Raw genomic sequence first — 19,857 nt, forward strand, 5'->3', positions numbered from 1 at the left:
GTTGTACTGTTCATCTCAGTCATGAGACTCTAACCAGAGAGGCAAGATACAACAATTTTCAAAACCACTTACATGTTCTCTGTGATCACAAGAGAAGATAAAATGGGCAACAATGCTGCATTCCTGCACTTTCCTACTGTTGTTCATGGACAGCAGCCCTCTTCTGGAGCCCTATCATGGGCAACAAATAACATGTAGCTTCTCTTTTTCATTCAATTTTTGTTGGAGAGCTATTGCCTGCCTGAGGATTTTCAGGGCTGGGAATATTTATCATGTCATGTGCATAAGAACTGATTTTCACTTACCAAAATATTGTTTCACATTTTGTTCTTTTCAGGCTTGGTTTCCTCAGTTCACTCATTTGTACTGGCCTTGCTCTCTCATTCAACAGTAGTGGTCCAGGGAAAACACTGCTTTGCTATAAAAATCAAAACTGTTCCTCAGCCTCTTAGAAAGAAGAGAACAAAAGGTTTTCTTTGAGAAAGTCACTAAGACCAGGACTGGTGAGAGTTCATGCATATGGGCTTTCTTCTATTTGTCCTAATGTTCAGTTCTCAAATGAGATAATGAATTGTGAATGTGGTTAGCGAGGTCGATAGAACAGTACATTAGTGTTTGGGTTTGGCATTATAATAGTTGGCATTATTATAATTGGCATTATATTCGGGGGTAACAGTTCTGTCTTAGATGTGTTTTTTCTTTGAGTGATGTTTCTTGTCTTGCTGATTGTGCAATGTGGGTACTCTGGATGAACTTCCTGCGGCCTCATACGGTGAAAAATATTGCCTGGAATTACAGATTTTGGCCAGGGGTAGGGCAATCTATGAATATGTAATGTGACATTAAATATGTGTTGTCTCAAAGGGGTAGTTGTTTTAGAGGATGCAGGGAAGATTTTAGGAAGATTTTAATTGCCTGTGAGACACTATTTGCATGACAGATTTGCACAGTAGGTTCTAGACAATAGCTTAATGAGCTGGAGACTTCTTTTTTTTTATTATTATTTTCATAGTTTTTAAGCTTCTGTAGTATTTGACTGTATAAAGCAAAAATAAATGTCACAATACTTAGATTTGACGCAATTTCAGTGCTCCAAATTTGACTGTATCGTCAGTAGCCAATCGCCTTGTTTTACTGTTGTTGTTTGTGATGAATTAAATTCCCTGAATTGGGTGAAAGTAGAATTGAGCTAAAATTTTTCAAATACTTACAAATAATGCCTAGCATCCACTGAATGAAATACCAGTGATCATTCCTTCATTAACAGTGAATTCAATATTCATTAGAATAATCATCATTAATATATCTACCAATATTAATGAAAATGAAGGAAAAATTTTCATTATAGTTTTAGTGGAATGGAAAAACACATTTTTTAATTTTATTAATTTTTTTTTTATGGAAATATATGTATATAAGCTTTTATTCCTAGATAATGTAAACTCCTAATATTGCAAATAAAACTCAGTGCTGTAGGGTAGTTGGTTCTTAGTAGCTCACAGACAAAACTTAATTGCCAAGTGTTTAACATTTTTATGTTTCATATTTCCATTGCCATAAATTATATGTCTGATGAAAATTTGCCACAGATTTTATTCGAAGGAAAACTGCATCTTCTTCACATAGGTAAAATAAGATGGAGTAGGACAAATAAATTATACTATGTAATGAAAAAACTTTAACATGTAAACATCATAGATATTATTTGATACCTTCTTCCTAATGAGGCAGATACTTTTTCTTACAATAAATTTTTCCCTTTGCAAACCATTCACACAACAGAGCACGCATTCTTTTCTTTTTAGTGCTGGTGGACTAAAATTTGCTTTTGACTGTATGTATTATATAAACTATATTGAATTTGGGAAAACTTGTATATTTTTTTCCCTTTTTGTCTTCTGCAAGAGATTTTTTTAAGAATTTGGTTTGCAGGTTTCCTGTAAGAGAACAGACTTTGATTGCCCAAGGGATTGCCACTGCAGCTCAGTTAAGGTAGAAAATTCATCAGCTGTATGGTTTTATCAATTGCAAAATAATTTTAAGCAGTTGCTGTGCTCATGTCAAAGTAAAATTCCTTTACAGACATTAATTAAAAGTTCAAAGACTGTCTTACAGTTCAGCTGCATTTGATCAAGAAGTATTTTCAATTTTCTGTTGAACAGTAGATTTATCTTGTGATAGCTGTCTGAGTTGCAGTGTAATTGCTTCACAGGAAGCTCACAAAACGTTCATCACTTTGGGCACTGAAGTGTAATCTTAGGCACTGTATTCTACTTGAAAGAATACAAGAGCATGTATGGTCTGGGCCGGTGATTCAGAGGTGGACACAGTCCTCCAGTTACACATATCTGAATTTCTCTGCTTGGCCTTCATCCAAGAAGATATTCAAGCATAAATGTGTAGGTTTTCCTTAACAAAGATGGACATAAATATGTACGTAAGCTTTTTCTTGAAGAGTGATGGATTTTGAAAGGCATGGAGTACCTACAGCTTCCTTTAATTATTCCATTGTGTGTTCAATGGGTAATTCACTTTTTTTTCCCCACACTTGTATCAAATGAAGTTTAACACATGAATCATGCTCTTAAACTGATTAGGAATAATGAAGAAAGGAAGTTCTGTACCTGCCCACTTCTTGATTTAAGCAATATATCCCTGTTTGTCTTGGCTACCTTCTTGCTTTGAGGCTCCCTTCTTAAAAGAAGGGAACACATTAAACCTTTTGAGAGTTTTTGTAGAGGTTTAATTATTTTATTGTAGTCATAGCAGGTATCATATGGTATCAACATACTGGTGCCAGGAGTCAAATATGACAAATCCAAGAGAGTAAGATCTTTCTGCTTTGAGAGGAAAACAACGTTACCAAACGTATTCAGATGGTCACTGGTTTTCTAGGGTCTCAGACTAGAGCATCTACGTCCATTCTTTTGAGGTCATTCAGTCAGAAATAGCATCTGTCTTCTTCTAGTGCATTAAATTTAATTGCTTTGTATGGCTTAAACTCATCCATAACCATGGTATCTGAGAATTACCCATTAGACGCAAATGCACAAATCTTCCTCTTCCGTGCTCTGTTAACAGGGACGCACTTAAAAGTTACTGCTGCGGCCTTTTCTAAATATATAACTTGTATGGATCCTGACAGACCTGAGAGGGCCTTTGTGGGAAAAAGAAGATGAAATGTGTTGGATGCACTTCTGTAAGTCATGGAGGTGTTCGGCAGGGAGTTTGGAAATGCAGGTTAGTCTCCCCAGGAGAGGAGTCTGTATCAGCAAGCACGTCTTTTTGATGGTGACGCTGACATGTCTTCAGAGCATGACAGGTGATGCTCGGAGAAAGCTGGTGTGAGCCCTGCGTGGTGTCTGCACAGGGTTGGGGTTGGAGAGCAGGTGATGTCCTTTCATGTGGCCCCATGCTGGAGAAGATGCATTGCCGTGTTGCCAGGACATCACACAGTGGATTCATCAACTTGAAATATACTGCTACATGCTGACTGAGGTTAGAAGTGGCCTGTAAAATTATTTGGAGGAAAGAAATCTCTGTATCTTCTCTCATCTCTGTGCAATAGTTTCTGCAGAGTCAATTTTTTTGTGTGCCTTGTATGAGCCATCGCCATAGAAGAGCACATTCTTGTTGTTTGCTGCTCTCTGCAAGAAGAGTCTTATTGGTGGCAGGAAATGTAAAGCAGCTCGTGTACGGGTGCAGTGAGCTCCCTGCAGATATCTGTGCAATGGGAAGGAAAAAGGAGCCTGTGCTGGCAGAGGGAAGGTGTTTCTCAGAGCTGTCCCTGAGACTCTCCTGAAGTGCAGCTGTGAGGTGGAACTTTTCATGCCTTTAGCCCCACCTAAATTGCTTTTACTAGCAGTGTGAATTAAATGTCAGTTTCTCAGAGGAGGTTTCAGGACACTTCCTGTGCATTATGCAGTTAGTCACACTAGGTACATGTGCACTTTAGTGATTTACTGAATTGCTAGTCATTCAATCAGTGGATGTTTCTCTCCTTGAGAAAACAACCCATTAATAACTGCATCCGTAGACTGAATATGAAGAATTCAAAAAAAAAAAAAATAGAAACAGCTTAAAAAAAAAAAATAGAAACAGCTTTGCTGTTTAGGTGTTGTGTTGTAAATTTTTATATAACAAAAAAAGTTGTTCAGACAAACATATTTCTCTCCCCCTTTAAGCTTGGAAGCAATAGATTTGATCTGGTGCTTGGAGATACTGTCTGGAAAGTTAGCCTTCCTCAAAGGTCACACTGGCTGCTGACTAAACTTGTGATTTGGCTTCCACTAATCTGCATGCCAGGGCATTGGAATTGACAGATTCTTGTAGGCAGTGATGAGGCAGGTGGTGATCACGAATTATAAGTGCACTTTGGAAGGAATTTTGATTTTCATCCTGAAAATGCTTTTAGATGTAATTTTTAGTGGCATTATTAGTAGTTAATAGCACTTACATAGTAGTTAGTAGAAATCATCAACTGAGCATTGATAAAAGCTCTGTCTTTCAATCAGGGATGATCGTGAAAACCATCTGAATTAGAGACATGTTTATTACGCTTCTGAAGATATACTTGAGAAATTCCTGTATGGAGAGATGAAGGCCTATTCCAAAGTTGTTAAAGCTATTATATTTTGTATATGCAGGCACTCCACATGAGATTTGCTGTTTGGAGATACTGTGTAGGGAGAGCTATGTTGAGAGCACTTGTGGAAGTGTACAGAGGCAGAAGACATTACCTAGATGGGAACAAAATCTTCAAAGTGAGGGAGAATTTATGAATGTCTACTTGACTGTAACAGTACTTGACTGACATTGAATATTATGTTTAAATTAGAAATGTGGGCTTATCTTACATTATTAACATGTTTTAATTGACATTTTCCCTTTTCTTATTTGCTTCCTGTTGAGAGAAAGCTGAAGTACCAATGTGAATCAATTTATCAGATTTAAATATAGATAAAGCATTCTATTGATCTTTATATCTTTCTTCCATTGAGGTTTTGACCCTTTGTGCAGACCTGAGGAAATAATCAGTAATATTTTTCTACATAATGAAAATTTTATTCAACACCTGATTGTGGTTTTTCCCTTGGTAAATGTTGGTGTATTTTGTGTGTGTGTGTGTGTATGCGTGTTCTGGTAGCTAAAGCGAATACAGGTATCTGACTTATTATCAGAGTCAGAGGCCAAGTTTTTCTTTAGGCTTAAAACAATAGTTTTCAGTACTTTTCTGCTTTATGATAATGTGCTTATTCATTCATTTGATTTCATATCATGTTAGAATAATGGATGAACCCCAGTCTGTGCAATTTGAATACTGTATATAAACTGCTTGAAAATGCTATAGCAAAACATTACACTGTGCAACAGCAGACCCTTTCTTCAGAGCAGCAGCGTGTAGCCCTGCTGTATGTCTTAGTCTCTTGCATTTCCAGAAAGGCAGGTGACACGCATGAGCCATGCCACGTGCCCGGCTGGGGAGCAGTTGCATGCAGGCTGCCCCCCTCACCAAGCAGGTGTCCACATCCTCTGGCAATTCCAGCACGATCTGTACCTGCAAGACGAATTTGCCCAGCAGGGTGTAGAAGGTAGCATCTTCTGTGGACTGCTTCTGATCTTGTTGATGGCTCTTGTAGGCTTAACATATATTGGGGACAGCAATCCTCATGACATCAGCACCCTCCTCTTTGCTGAGAATGAGCCTCAGCTGTTTTATTCCCGCCTGGGTCCATGCTTGGCTGGAGCTTAGGTCACATTTTGGCTGCTCCTGTGGATAGTTTGACAGGAAGGGACAAAGCAGGAGTGCAGCCCAATCTCTGCCCTCTGTCAAGAGTACAGGCACACTTGGAGGAAGACCTGAGGAGAGACATCCGAAATTTCCATCCCTCTGAATACCCTTTGGCTTGCTGAGAAATATAATCCTCAGAGACTTTTTCTGCAGGAAGGAATTCAGTCACTCCAGAGCAGTCTTATCCTTGTCCAGGGAATTTCTCCTTGAAACTATAGCTGAGTTAATGACACCTATAAAATATCAAAGACATCTAAAAATACAATAAAATTAGATTAAATGTTGTTATTGTTGCTGTTCATTAATGGGAAAGAAGGAGCTGATATATCTATATCAAACTGAAATGTGTTATCACACCAGTAAGTGTCAGAAAAGAAGGATTTTCTTTGAAAAATCCTTTGTGTGATTTTGCTCTCCAGTATTTTTTTTTGCCTGCCCATATGTTTAAATTACTTCCCTGCAAGGAAAGGTCATGGTAATCTTTTTGACTTGCTTTTATCATCAGCTTTAGGACTTAATCATAAATAGTGTAATAGATAATGACTGAAAACTCAGATTTATAAAGCCAGTGCAGATAGTGACATTTCAGATACGATCTATAGCTGGAAGATATAATTGACTATCAGTCAGTATTTAAGAAATATGATTTTATAAAATTTAGATTGTGTTTTTCCTGATTAGTAATCCATGGCAAAATTTTATTGTTCTGTCTTGATTATAAAAGTGGCAAATCTCTATAAGACTGATACGAAAATGAGCCTGAATGAGAACACGAACAGTTGAAAAGATCTTGAAGTAAGTTACAAAAGACTCAGGCAAGACAAATGAAGTGTACTTTGATTTTGGGAATGGGTTAAGTTTATTAATGAGTCCCACTCAGCTCTGCATACCTACATTGCCTCTGGCAATGAACTGGAGTGTTTGCATCCATCCCAGTCCAGTGTGTACTGTGGAGCAGTATTTTGTGTACACACACGGTATTTGCTACATTTGATCTGTTGTGATGGCTCAGTAATAAAACTTCTGTCTTTAAATCAGAAGAGTTCTGTGATGGACAGACGGTGTTGGCAGGTTATGCTGTTACTGGAACGGATCTGTTTTAATTTCAAACTGAGGGCTTCCTTGCCTACCTCTAGAGGGTGTTCAGGTGACAGCAACAAATCACTGCGGATATATTTCATACTGTTTTCTGGCAGGAGGATAAAGCTACTGTCTTGCAGTCTAACCCTATGAATTACTGGTTATGTGTTGTAAAATATCGCTAACATTTTTAGTTGGATTAAAAACAATAACTAATGCAAAAGACTGAAAAATTATTACAGTACCTTGTGAAAGTGTTTGCACACACAGACACAGCTCTGCAGGATGTAATTTACTAATCCATAAACTTCTTTATATAATGAATGTGGGAGATGCAAGTTCTTGATTAAATAATACCAAGTATTTATATCACTTTTGTGCTTAGTTGTTCTAGTTACCCAGCTAGCTAGCAATCATTGTCTTAGATGCTCTGCAAACAGTAACAAGCCTTTAGAGAGGAAATCCAACTGTTCTCTTGGAATAATGTGGAAAGGCAATACAGTGTCACTGGTCAGCATAATAGGCATGAATTTCAATTCTCCCCCTGCTTTTCTTCTTAATTACTGCAGACAATAGTGTCACTGTCCTTTATTCAGATTGGTAGCCCAGACGTCACTTTTGAGATGCACCTTTATCATTCCTAATATGAGATCTGGCTACCCCAATACCTTAAAGGTCTGACCTGTCTGACACCATAGCTAAAGCTACCACTCAGACTCTCAGTATTTCAATTCTTGCACCATCCTCTCGTCAGGCTCAGCTCTGAATGCTCATCACTGGAACTCTTTAACCTCTGCCTTTGAGCCTAGATTTCGCTCCTTTTACTGTCTAGGGAGAAAGTTACTTGTCTTGACTTTCAATAGCCGTACAAAGCATCTGGCTAGTCAGTTCTTAAAATTGCATGAGTTACAAAACCAGAAAGCACACTTTGCATGATTCATTAAGGGGAAAAAATAAGAACAAATGAAACAGCTCCTTTTTACTCTGTCTGGCAACCTCAGGAGCAAGTGTTAGAAATGCTGTTCATTCAACAGTGAGCTACTGACAGCAGAGGATTAACATGAATGCATTCCTAACTTACCTAACTTCAGTAAACCTGTAACAAAAACTGTTAAATTTTTTTCAATCACTTTTTGAAAATGACACTTTTTTTTGGCAGATACTGAGTTGTTACATAACCTGGGAATTTCACTGTGTAACAGTTTTATGAATGTTATATGTCATGTGGTTAATGAGAGAGTTCTTCCTGCATTATTGTCTGAAGATACTGAATTAGAGAAAAGGATGACTGGTGGATGTACAAGCAAAATGGCAGCACAACTTCCCAGCACATGGCAGGGATAACAGGTTGCAGATGAACTAATGGCAGTAAAGAGCAACCATCTCTTCACTTTTTCTGAGGATGCTAATGAAATTAAAGAAATTAAGTAGCTAGTAAAGGCTAGCGAGATACCCAGGGAGAAGTGATTAATATCAATCTCATTGTTTATTTGAAACAATGTCAAAACCCTATGACTTAAGCTTTGAGAAGATAGACATTAGTTGGTGTAGTATGTTTGTTTTGAGATATGTTTTCTATGAGGCTGTTTTTCTCAAAACAAGCTTCTGCATCTGCCTACTTCTGTTTTGCAGTCTGTAGTATGGAATGAGGATGAACTTAATGCTCTTGAGATACTTTAATTGATTTCGACTGATCATATTGCTATGAGATAATCACTATGTCTTTTGGGACAGTCTACCAAACTTTCAAAGACATGTATAAATTTAAAGCAAATTATTGAAAAATGGAAGTAAAAAAATAATATTTTACCAGCTAACTACTAGATAACAGACATTTAAAATTGTTATATACTTTGCCCAGGTAGGCTGAGTCCACTGTGTCTGCAGCTGCAGTTCTGCTTTAGATCATTGAATACACTGAGCTCATTAAAATAGCACACACACACCATGTCTTCTGGTTGTCTTTTATGTTTGCTCTCTTAGTGCATCAGAGGACACATAACTGTAGCAAATCAAAAGACAACCCAAACTTTCTTGAATCCTCACACTTTTTAGTTTAGGCACCCTCATCTTCCCCAAAGACAAAGCAAAGAAGACTGTCAGCTCTTTTATCCTGGGAAAAACCAACACTGGCAAGACCTGGCTATTCCTTTTCGTGTATGTGAAGTCTTTTGCATCTGAGGTGAACAAGTGTTTCTAGCTTCTTACACCAATGGAAAGATGAATAAAAGCTTCTGATTCTTCTTAGCCGATCTCAGTTTTTTTCCAAAAAGCCATTGAAAGTGAAGACATCTGACTTCCCTTTGAGTGGCTTTTTAGCTTCTCTGCCAGTCAACTTGTTCTTTTTTGGTTGTGCATGGTTGCTTTCCTAAGGCACTAATGATCTTTTACTGCCTCTGTGCTCTCTGATTAACTCAAGTCTCCCTCAGAGGACCATGGGACTGGAACATAAGGGCTTGCTAATAGCCATCCATGTGAGAGGACCCCATGGACATTGTTCAGAGGTGAAGAGTGCAGCTTTTATCACAGTGATTTATTTCCTTTAAAATTTCAGCACACTGTTTTGGGCTTTCAGGAAACTCTCTGATGCATTCAAGCATATAAATATATAAAAAATATATATAAAAGTGCTGACATACATCTCTGTCCCCATTAAATAATAAGTAGAGAACATGACTTACAGTTTGTTGAGTCAAACATTAGCACTTTTGGATAGAGAAGTCTTTAAGAGGTACAAATGGTAAGCCAAATCCTAAAACTGTTTACTAGCCATTATTTCCAGTCTGAATCCAGCAGTTCTTGCTCGAACAAAATACTAGTGAAGTAGTAGGATCCTTTATCTTAGTATTCTTGAATTTTCCAAGAGTGCTGTATAACAGAAACCTGAAGGAGAATTTGTTTTATCAGCACTGCTTTGTCACTCTCTTGTGCAGTGCTCACGATGTGATTGCTTGTGCTGCATCAGCTTCAGCGTATTACATGCTAACTCACCTGCAGCTGCAATGGATCACAATATGCTCTTGGCAATGTTTTTAGATCTTTGCTTTAACCACTGCAATGAATAACAGAGTGTGTAAGTGGCAACATGCTTTTCCTATACAAGTAGTCATTAAAATACTGCTACAAAAGTAACCATAGAGTTTGGAAAATGATGTGGTACAAAATAACATATTTTGCTACATACACTTTTATTCATTTCTGAAAATGATTGTTCTTTTGCAGGCATGAGAATCTGGATATGTTCCTAATCTAAAATCAATAGGAAATACTTCAGTTGTTTAAATAGCTCTTAAACATATTTTAGTTTGATAGCTGATTGTATATTATGTTTGCAGCCTTTGTGCAAAGCAGTGTTTAATAGCGCAGCTTGCTGTATAATGAATATAGATGAAGACTGTTCTTTATAATATCAGTCTAAAAAAAACACCATGTATTTATCCATATAACATGGCTGATGTCAAGTTGCCACACTGCTTGGAATTTATTGCCACATTACTTGACACATAGCTATCAACTAAAAGAACTCCTTAAAAATTACAGAATCACAGAATCACAGAATCGTCTAGGTTGGAAGAGACCTCCAAGATCATCTAGTCCAACCTCTGTCCTAACACTAACAAGACCTCCACTAAACCATATCACTAAGGACTACATCTAAACGTCTTTTAAAGACCTCCAGAGATGGTGACTCAACCACTTCCCTGGGCAGCCCATTCCAATGCCTAACTCAAACTCAAACTCAATTGCAACTCAAACTCAAGACTTACCACTTCCCAATTAGAAAATGACCTTGCAAGTTAGTCTGATGACTAAATAAGCAAGTAGGTAATGGTTCTGTGGAAAAGGAGCTACTAATGGAAAGTTCTCAGTATGGATCACTTATTGAATTGTCTTTTAATTGTTGTCATTTTTGCCTATGTATGAGATGGTTATCAATGACTTAATTGCTCTTTAGTTCCCCTGCCCCACTCTTTTAGTATCATTATTCATTTTCAGCTTTCCTAAAATTCAGACAGAAAGTATCTGGGGACTAATCTACTATTTTGTTTTGTGTTTTGTCTAGCAAATTTGTGCAAGTTGCTAATTATCAAAGAATACCCTTGCGGCATGAAAACAAATATCCGCACATTCTCATGATGAAATACATTTTCCTTTTAAATCTCTGGTACCAGTTTTGGTCCAATTGATTTGCATATTCCTTCATAGTATTGTGAAAAGAAAAAAAAAAGAAAAAAGAAAAAAAAAAAGTAAAGTAAAATCCCACCATTGTGGAGACGTTGGGTAGGTGAGGAGACCTGGATGAGAGTGGGATTTGTTTGGGTGATCAGGTCTGTTGTCCACGTGTCCTGGGCCAATTGCAGAGTACTGCATCATAAGTTACCTTTTTGGTTTAAGGTTAATGACAAAGCCTCAGCATGAATTGCCTGCTAGCTAAGTCTGTTTTTATACCAGTTGTGTGTTTGTCAGAATTGAAAAGCAACTAAACCTGGCTTGAAGATTCAGTCTACGGAGAATAATTATTATCAAGCAAAAATACTTGCATTTATAAAGGTTTAAAAAGATGATAGACAACAATCGACAATCAGAAGTATCACTGCTTTAGTGCACTTACCCTAATTTTATGTTTAATCCTGCTCTGTAACATTCAGTTTAGAATACTTGGTCCTCTGACTCAAACTGCGCAAAGCCATGGTGGTGATGATATTCTTAGCTGTGCTGTGGACAACTACTACTTTAAAACAGTTTCCTGTTGTGATCTTCTTCCTTGCAATGTGCTGTATACTGATAAGTCACAACTTGCAGCTTATTGCTTAATTTAACCATAGCTTGCATCTCTTATAATTTGATTGGTTGGCAAAGTATGCAGAAATTCTGAGTCAGATACACCTATTTCTGGATGCCAAATATAATTAGGTGCAGCCCTGCAGCAACATATTTTGTGCAACTTTTCATGCACACAAAATGCAAAAATGCAAGTGATGGTTTAAAAATTCTTTGAAAAAATTAATGCCATTTAACTTTGAATTATGATTATACTTGTTCTGATGAGCCTTTTGGTAATAAAGAGACTCTGCAGCCTTTATAAAATTACTGTTATAACTTTAAAACATATGAAATGTGCCAGATGGACATTTCTAGAAATTTTGGTGTCCTGTATAACCTCACAATGGCTATCTAGAACCAGCATTGTTATTAAATTCCACAAATTTCTGTGCTAGTTTTCTTTAGTCCTGGGCTATTGCTTTTGAAAGTGAGTTTTGTTTTTGTAGCCTCTGTAGCCTGGTTTGCACGACCAGCCTGCTAAAAAAGTATGCTAAATACTGTCATTAGGTGCACAACATCAACTGAAAAAAAAGGTCTGAAAACAGCAGCTTGTATTCCAGGGAACACTGTTATAATTTGCTGCTGATTTTTGTCTCCTAACAATTGGATTTGAGTCTGTCACTAGCAGAAGGAAGTGGTTTGACTAGAATTGTCCCACTGAAAAGGAAACTTATCTGGAAAATGTTTTCTTATATTTGGGGAGTAAGGCTCTATTGAACAGTTTGAACTGCATGAAACGTGATTACATGCTTAATTGCTTGTGTGTAAATAATGGAATAAAATCCTTTTGGGTGGTAATTGAGATACACCTGGAAACAATTAAGTAGAGCAGTTTATAATACTGGTTTCCCTGAAATACAAGACATATATCAATTCTCATGGCACAAAGTCACACATCTCCATGTACTGCAAATGTTGCTTCCTAAGAGAACCGGGCAGAAACCAGAATATACTCTTACATTTGTCTTTTGAGGTCTGCCCTTGTTCTGTCTGATTCATTTTTAGAATTAGAATTAGAATTAGAATTAGACTGAATTAGAATTACAATTATTAGAATTAGAATTAGAATTAGAATTAGAATTAGAATTAGAATTGGAATTGGAATTGGAATTAGAACTCACGAGTGCTGAGGGAGCTGGTGGACATCATTGTTAAGCCACTCTCGATCATCTTTGTTGTGGCAATCAGAAGAGATGTCTGAGGACTGGAAGAAAGCCGATGTCACTCCAATCTTCAAAAAGGATGAGAAGGAGGATCCAGGGAACTACAGGCCAGTCAGTCCCACCTCAGTCCCTAGAGAGGTGATGGAACAGCTCATCCTGGAGGTCATCTCTAAGCATATGGTAGATAAGAAAGTGATCAAGAGTAGTCAGCATGGATACACCAAAGGGAAATCATGCTTAACCAACCTGATTGTCTTCTGTGATGGGACAGCTGGCTGGATAGATGAGGAGAGATCAGTGGATGTTGTCTACTGTGACTTCAGCAAGGCTTTTGGCACTGTCTCCCATGATACTGTCATACGCAAGCTCAGAAAGTGTGGGCTGGATGAGTGGATGGTGAAGTGGATTGAGAACTGACTGGATGGCAGGTCTCAGAGGGCTGTGATCAGTGGCACAGAGTCTAGTTGGAGACCTGTAGCTAGTGGTGTCCCCTAGGGCTCAAAACCAGGTACCATATTGTTAACCTACTCATCGGTTACTTGAATGAAGGGATAGAGTGCCTCCTCGGGAAGTTTGCTGGTGATACAAAACTGGCAGGAGTGGCTGATACCCCAGAGTGCTGTAGTGCCATTCAGAAGGATCTCGACAGGCTGGAGAGATGGGCAGAAAGGAACCTCTTGAAATTCAAGTGCAGGGTCCTGCACGGGAGGAGGAATAACCCCATGCACCAGTACAGGTTGAGGGCTGACCTGCTGGAAAGTTACTCTGCAGAGAAGGACCCAGGAGTCCTGGTGGACAAGTTAACCATGAGCTAGCAATGTGCCCTTGTGGTATCCTGGGCTGCATTTGGAAGAGTGCTGCCAGCAGATCAAGGGAGGTGATCCTCCCCCTCTACTCAGCCCTGGTGGGGCCACATCTGGAGTCCTGTGTCCAGTTCTGGGCTCCCCAGTACAAGAGGAACATGGAGCTTCTGGAGAGAGTCCAGCAAAGGGCTACTAAAATTATTAAGGGAGTGGAGCATCTCTCACATGAGGGAGCTGGGCTTGTTCAGCCTGGGAGAAGAAAAGACTCAGAGTGAATCTCATCAATGTGTATAAGTATCTGAAAGGAAGGTGTCAAGAGGATGGGGCCAGACTCTTCTCAGTGGTGCCCAGCAATAGGACAAGAGGCAATGGACACAAACTGGAACACAGGAGGTTTCAGCTGAACATGAGATAACCTTTGTTACTGTGAGGGTGACCGAGCACTGGCACAGGTTGCTGAGAGAATCTGTAGTCTCCTTCACTGGAGATATTCAAAAGCCATCTGGGCACAGTCATGAGTAATGTGTTCTAGGGGACCCTGCTTTAGCAGGGGGGTTGGACCAGATGATCTCCAGAGGTCCCTTCCAACCTTGGCCATTTTGTGATGCTGTGAAGGTGTGTGGGGCGGGGAGGCCTGGCTGTCCTGGCATCCTTTTTGGTGCTGTCAAACTGGTGGTCTGCTCTTGTTGCTGTAGTTACTCCAAACCTGAGTAGTCAGTCCTGAAGTCTGTAGTGTTGTGAATACTACAGTCAGATTACTATATTTTTATATTTACTTATTTTATTTATTTATTTATTTATTTTATATTTACTTATTTTATTAATGTTTTTCAATACTAAGTATATTTAAAAAAAAATACGTTGTCTTTTGAGTCTTGTTTATTTGCCATATTAAAAGTCCTTGGCATGTGATTTTTTTTTTCTGTGAAATCTCACATATAATTAAAATTAAAAATATACTACCTAATATTTATATAGTGCAGAACTGTATTAAATAATTAAGACTAGATTGTTCAGTTTCATTTGTTTATGATGCATTTTATAATCCAATTAAGTAGATAATAGAGGTAAATGCATTCCCTAAAATTCCATTAAATAGCATGGAGAACATGTTTAATTACCAAGAAAGGAAAAATGAATTAACACTGGAGTTGCAAAGAGTAGAAGTGTAAAGCTGAAGCTGAAATTCCAGGAAATTGCTGTTTTTTTTGTTTGTTTGTTTGTTTTTTTCTTATTTTTAAAATGGAAGAAATCTTTCCATTACTTTTTATAAAGATACCATTCTAGAAACCACGCACACAGTAAGTTTCTTAAAATAATATTGATGTGAATGAATATTCATCCCTTGCTGTGTAGCTTTTGAAACTTTGGCATTTCTTCTGGGCTTTAACCTTGCTTTCTCTAATGTATTTTTTGTTTGTTTGTTTGTTTGTTTGTTTCCCTTTTGACCCAGCAGGCATACACTGGCTAGGTGTGCCTGTGCCATATGAGCATCTTCAACTGTTCCTTAATGCATATGCTAGTTTATGCTTCATGATGAACATGTACCAGAATTAACTCCTTCCAGTAATGGAGACACCAAGTAAATCAATTACAACAAATTCCAGACCCACCTTAAGATACGTCCATACAATGAAACTAGAGTTTTTATACACACATACATACATAAGTATGTAAGTACAAACATGCTGTTGAATATAGTAGCTCCTGATTTCAAGGTGAAATAATGCTTTCCCCTTTCCACACCACTGATGGCTAACTTGCACCACAGTTGACTGACTGCATCTTTTCTGCCTTCTGGCAGGCCGTGGGCCTCTTCTGGGCATAACATGATAATCGTCTAGCCCTTTGACATAGTCTGTGGTGAATTTTTGGTCCCAGGTATCCAAAAAAAAGGGAGAACTGTTGCAGATCACCAGAATATTAATTGTTTGTTGTTGTTGTTGTTGTAGTTGTTGTTGTTGTTGTTTTTATATATATATATATATATATAACTTAGGTGTTTTATGACCTACTGAGTAGTGTATGATGGTGTTTGAAAGTTGTGTGTCTGTAGTGTATGATATAGGATGAAGAGAGACAGATCTCTGGCAGCTTCATTCATCTTATGCTCTTCTTCCCAAAGAGAAGGGTGGTCAGGAGCAAACTGTTCCCTGAACTGTAACCAAGCTTAGTCCTGGTGTTCAGGGGTACAGTGCACAAGACCTCTTCCTGCCCTTCTTCTCTTTAGCAGTGTAGACACACCCAAAAATGCCTGCAGCTCCTTTGCAGTGCCTTCTTGGGACATAGTGTAGAAGTGGGGATTGCCAGCCAGAGCTGATAAAGAACAGGTTTTGCATTGTGAAAATGCGGGATTTAAAAAATTCCATCCCAAATTGCAATGAGGAGGTGGCTTTCACTGTTTCCCAAATCAAATGTAAAAATGTGACTTAGACAAATGTTGTGCTTTAGTATTAGCTATTTCATACTTTTTTTGAAAATGTATTGAGACTCAATTAAGAAGGCTTTTTCACCTGAAATGATTAAAATGCTTCACAGACTCCTCAACATTCCTGTGAAGGAAAACAAAAATAAATCACTTCCATTTGATGAAAGTTTTTGATGCTTGTGAATCAGTATTTTCCTTCAGAAGAACATTATGCTGAAATTTCCCAGTCAGCTTTATTCTCCATGTATCCTCTCTTTTTCACTTCCCCTTTTCTCTTTGCCGATGACCAACATGTAGAAATGCAGTGGGAGTCCTACTAGAGATTTCTTACTGCATTTTTCATGAGGAATTCACATGGGAAAGTTGATACTCAAACAGAAGAGCTTCTTCACTCTGGGTGGTTCTCTAGGGAGCACAGTTCAGTATTAAAAGTACAAAGTAAAGCTGGGAAGCTGAAAGAGAGTGTGGAAATAGTGATGAACACTGGTTAAAAGCATTAGAAACTGCTAAAGAATTTGGTAGGAAGAACCTAGCTTTAACCTTTCATCACCTCTACCCCTCCAGAAATGCAAAATTACATGAAAAGGTTGGTGAACCTGAGTGGTTTCTGAAACTTGGTGACTGAGGGCACCATGCTTTAAAACCACAGGAGCTGTATGTGTAAGCACGCATTTCATCCTCTTTTAAGACTCAGTCTTCTGTGTTCTCGGTGACACTTTCAGTTTGTATCCTAGTGTTTTCCAATGCTTTTGCTGTAAGGGAGCCAAGGACCTTGCTACAGTGCCCTACGGCAGAGCTTAATAACTGGCAACCCAGTTGGCTGCAGCGTGTAGCCAGGCTTGCACTGTACCCTCACCAAAGAGACTGGGTTTTGCTTTTGCTGTTATCAAGGGCCCAGGTCTTATCCCCTGTTACTGCAAACATAGCTGTATACTGTGGAACGATCAATATTTGCAAACTTTTAACAAGCCAGCTGCAATACCAATGTGTTAGTTCTTCCAGGCTCCCTCTTCTGTCCCACTAGTGATGCAGACATCCTGGGAGGATCTGACTACAATGAGATGTTAGTCTTCTGTATATTATTTGCTTACCTTTTCCTGAAGCCTGATATGTCTAAATAATGTTTTAGAAGAGTATTGCATTCTCTCGGACACACACACACACACACAAAAGGTGAATGATTCATGTCATATGTATTTCTTTGTATATATTTAATTATAATTTTTCTACCTTGATGTTTTATCTTAAAGATCTTTAATGAAAAACAAGTGGTCCAGTTACCAAGTGCAGCATTTCTGGACTTTATAGAAATATACATTTGGACTGAAAAACAATGAGTGTAGTAGTATTTCTGTGTTTCATAGTATGATGTAGTATTTTTAACATGTTTACATTTATCTGTGCCTAAAATACTTTTAAGATAAAGAAACCTTTTTGTTATGCAACTAATCAGAGGATAATTCATAGCAAAGTTGCTGTTACAAGTTAGAAATATTCTTCAGGTTGTTTAACATTTCTCAACTCCTTGTTGAAAGAATGCAAATGAAGCAAGACAGTAAGTGAAGACAAGCTGATGTTACACTCTGGTGTTGCTTCTTTTAAATTTGGCTTAAGGCATAAAATAACAGCTTGAGAAGCCAGTGCAGCAAGCACTAACTTTTGTGATTCATTTAAAGTAGTCACATTTTTAAACATGAAGGAGCTTTTTGAGGCTATGCTCTTGACATAAAAAAATATTCATACAAAAATGTGCCCTTAAATGTGCTTATGTTTTTACTGCCAGGTGCTGCTGTAGCAGTAGTACATGTTTCTTGGATAAGGAAAATAACCTAAAAGCTGTAGGTTTTTTGTTTGTTGTTTTTGTTTGTTTGTTTGTTTGGTTTTTTTACATTATGTTACGAAATACCAATCAAGCAACATTCAGCATTGAGATCTGGGAAAATAACATGTTTTTTGGCAACTTTTGTTATCGCAAACCTTTCTAATCTCAGTTAAGAGTTGTTTCTATAGGAGAACCATGAGGAAATGCCACAGCAACCTGTTGGTCATGTTGTAGTTGCAAGTGCAAGGGAAGCAGATGGCTGTCGGCTCTTGAGCTGCTTTACTTCGTGTTTCTGCCCACCAACCTGTCCTGTTGTCTGCCTGCTTGCTCAGGCTGCTTTGCTTCTGGTTTGCCATTTTCCATCTGTATTTCCTTAGTGGACCTCTCTGCTGCTTGCTAAGCAGTAGGCAAGCTGAAGTGAAGCCCACTGAGCAGAGATATCCACAAGTTTGGTAGCTGGGAGTTAGGAGATCTTACCATGCTTCCACAGACTTCTTTGAAATTAAATAATTTAGGAAAGATTCGGCACCTAATATTTCCTCTAATTAAATTCATAATTGGAAAATATTTGGAATTTTTACCTTCTTATTTTTTTTAAATTGTGTGGGAATTATTTTGCCCAGTTCAGATCTTGAATATTTTGTACTTTAAATAAACATGTTTTGATTGACATGAAAATATATAACATACTGGAAAAAGACTGAGCCAGACCATTTTCATAGTTTCTATGTTTGGTATCTGGGGAAAGTTCCCCATGGAGTTTGTTGGTGCTCCTTGACACCTGCTACCAAAAGTTTCACCATGAAAAAATATTTGCTGATACCCTGTGACATGATTCCTCTCATGGTCCTTCTGATGGTCCTCAGTCTCTGCATGGGTAGGGGCAATGGGCACGGCTGACAACTCTAAGTTGCATATTTTTTAAAGATAAGCATATCAGCTAGTGCTAAATATCACTGATGATACCGAGTTTTGTCACATGGACTGCACAGGTTAATTTTTATAACATGCTAGGCATGCACAACATATTGAAATGCAGTGGGAGTTAGTTGTTGAGGCCCCTGAAGTTCCTGGAAGTGCCAGACAAATGCAAAGCAAAACCTTGCTGGGCTTGGCAGGAAGTGGGATTGTGGTGAGCCCGCTTATCAGCAGACCTATATTTCTGTTGCAGTGTTTGCTGCAATTTTAACGCCGTTGTTGCCTCACATTTTGCAAAGGTATTTGGCAGCCAAACAGCTTCATGTTTATCGACCAGTTCCAAGGCAATACTGGTTACCCTGTTCTCCAGGCCCTGTTCCTTGGTTGTAAAGTTAGCAATTAATAAAAAGCAAGACATGCTGGGTGAGTGGAGAATTGGTGTGATTTTAATTAACAGGTAGCTCCATGAGTAACAGAATTAATAAAACTTGGAATTACATTTCTGGATTAATTTCCTGTTTTGGTGCCTTAATATGATCAGAGCTCAGTCTCAGGCATTTTCTTCAGTGTTGGCATTCAGAAGGTTTATCTCCTGTGCATTTCTTGTGTAGTGAGAGCTGTGTAATGTGCTGCGTCTTTTCTGTGGCACATAGTTTATTTCATCTGCCGGCACGCTTATTTTCATTAAATATGTAAGAAGGTGACATTTTTGTGAATTCCCCCCCTCTGTCAGGTCTGATCAAAATCCGCTACCATGTTGAAAGCTGACTTGTGTTGAGGGAGGCTGGAGCAGGCAAGCATGCACACAAGCAGCCTGATTGCATAAGTCTTGTTTCCACAAGAATCCAGCTGCAATCCCATTGCTAGCTCAGTCCGTTACTCAAGAGGACTAAACCAACTGCATTCCCAGGAGCATACAGTAACAGTTCAAGTTTACATGGCATTTTTTGAGAACATGCTTGGTTTGTCCAAGTAAGGACAGCTGACTCAAAGGAGCGGTGATGGCAGTATCAGTTTTCTTGTGCCAC

At 38.4% G+C, this 19,857-nt stretch overlaps 1 protein-coding gene and 1 long non-coding RNA gene across 3 annotated transcripts in view; one reads left to right on the top strand and one right to left on the bottom strand.

The window, feature by feature from the left end:
• KCNQ5 (potassium voltage-gated channel subfamily Q member 5) overlaps window positions 1–19,857 on the top strand; it is a 289,251-nt gene that overhangs the window by 5,464 nt on the left and 263,930 nt on the right. The window lies entirely within an intron of this gene.
• LOC126913231 (uncharacterized) lies at window positions 1,452–11,628 on the bottom strand. The gene is made up of 4 exons (XR_007707957.1): window positions 11,484–11,628; window positions 9,863–9,923; window positions 9,553–9,754; window positions 1,452–6,024 (listed from the first exon to the last, which is right to left on the bottom strand). It is a non-coding gene; the product is annotated as an uncharacterized LOC126913231 (long non-coding RNA).

Source organism: Cygnus atratus, chromosome 3 (assembly GCF_013377495.2).
Source record: "Cygnus atratus isolate AKBS03 ecotype Queensland, Australia chromosome 3, CAtr_DNAZoo_HiC_assembly, whole genome shotgun sequence".
In the NCBI taxonomy this organism is placed as follows: domain Eukaryota; kingdom Metazoa; phylum Chordata; class Aves; order Anseriformes; family Anatidae; genus Cygnus; species Cygnus atratus.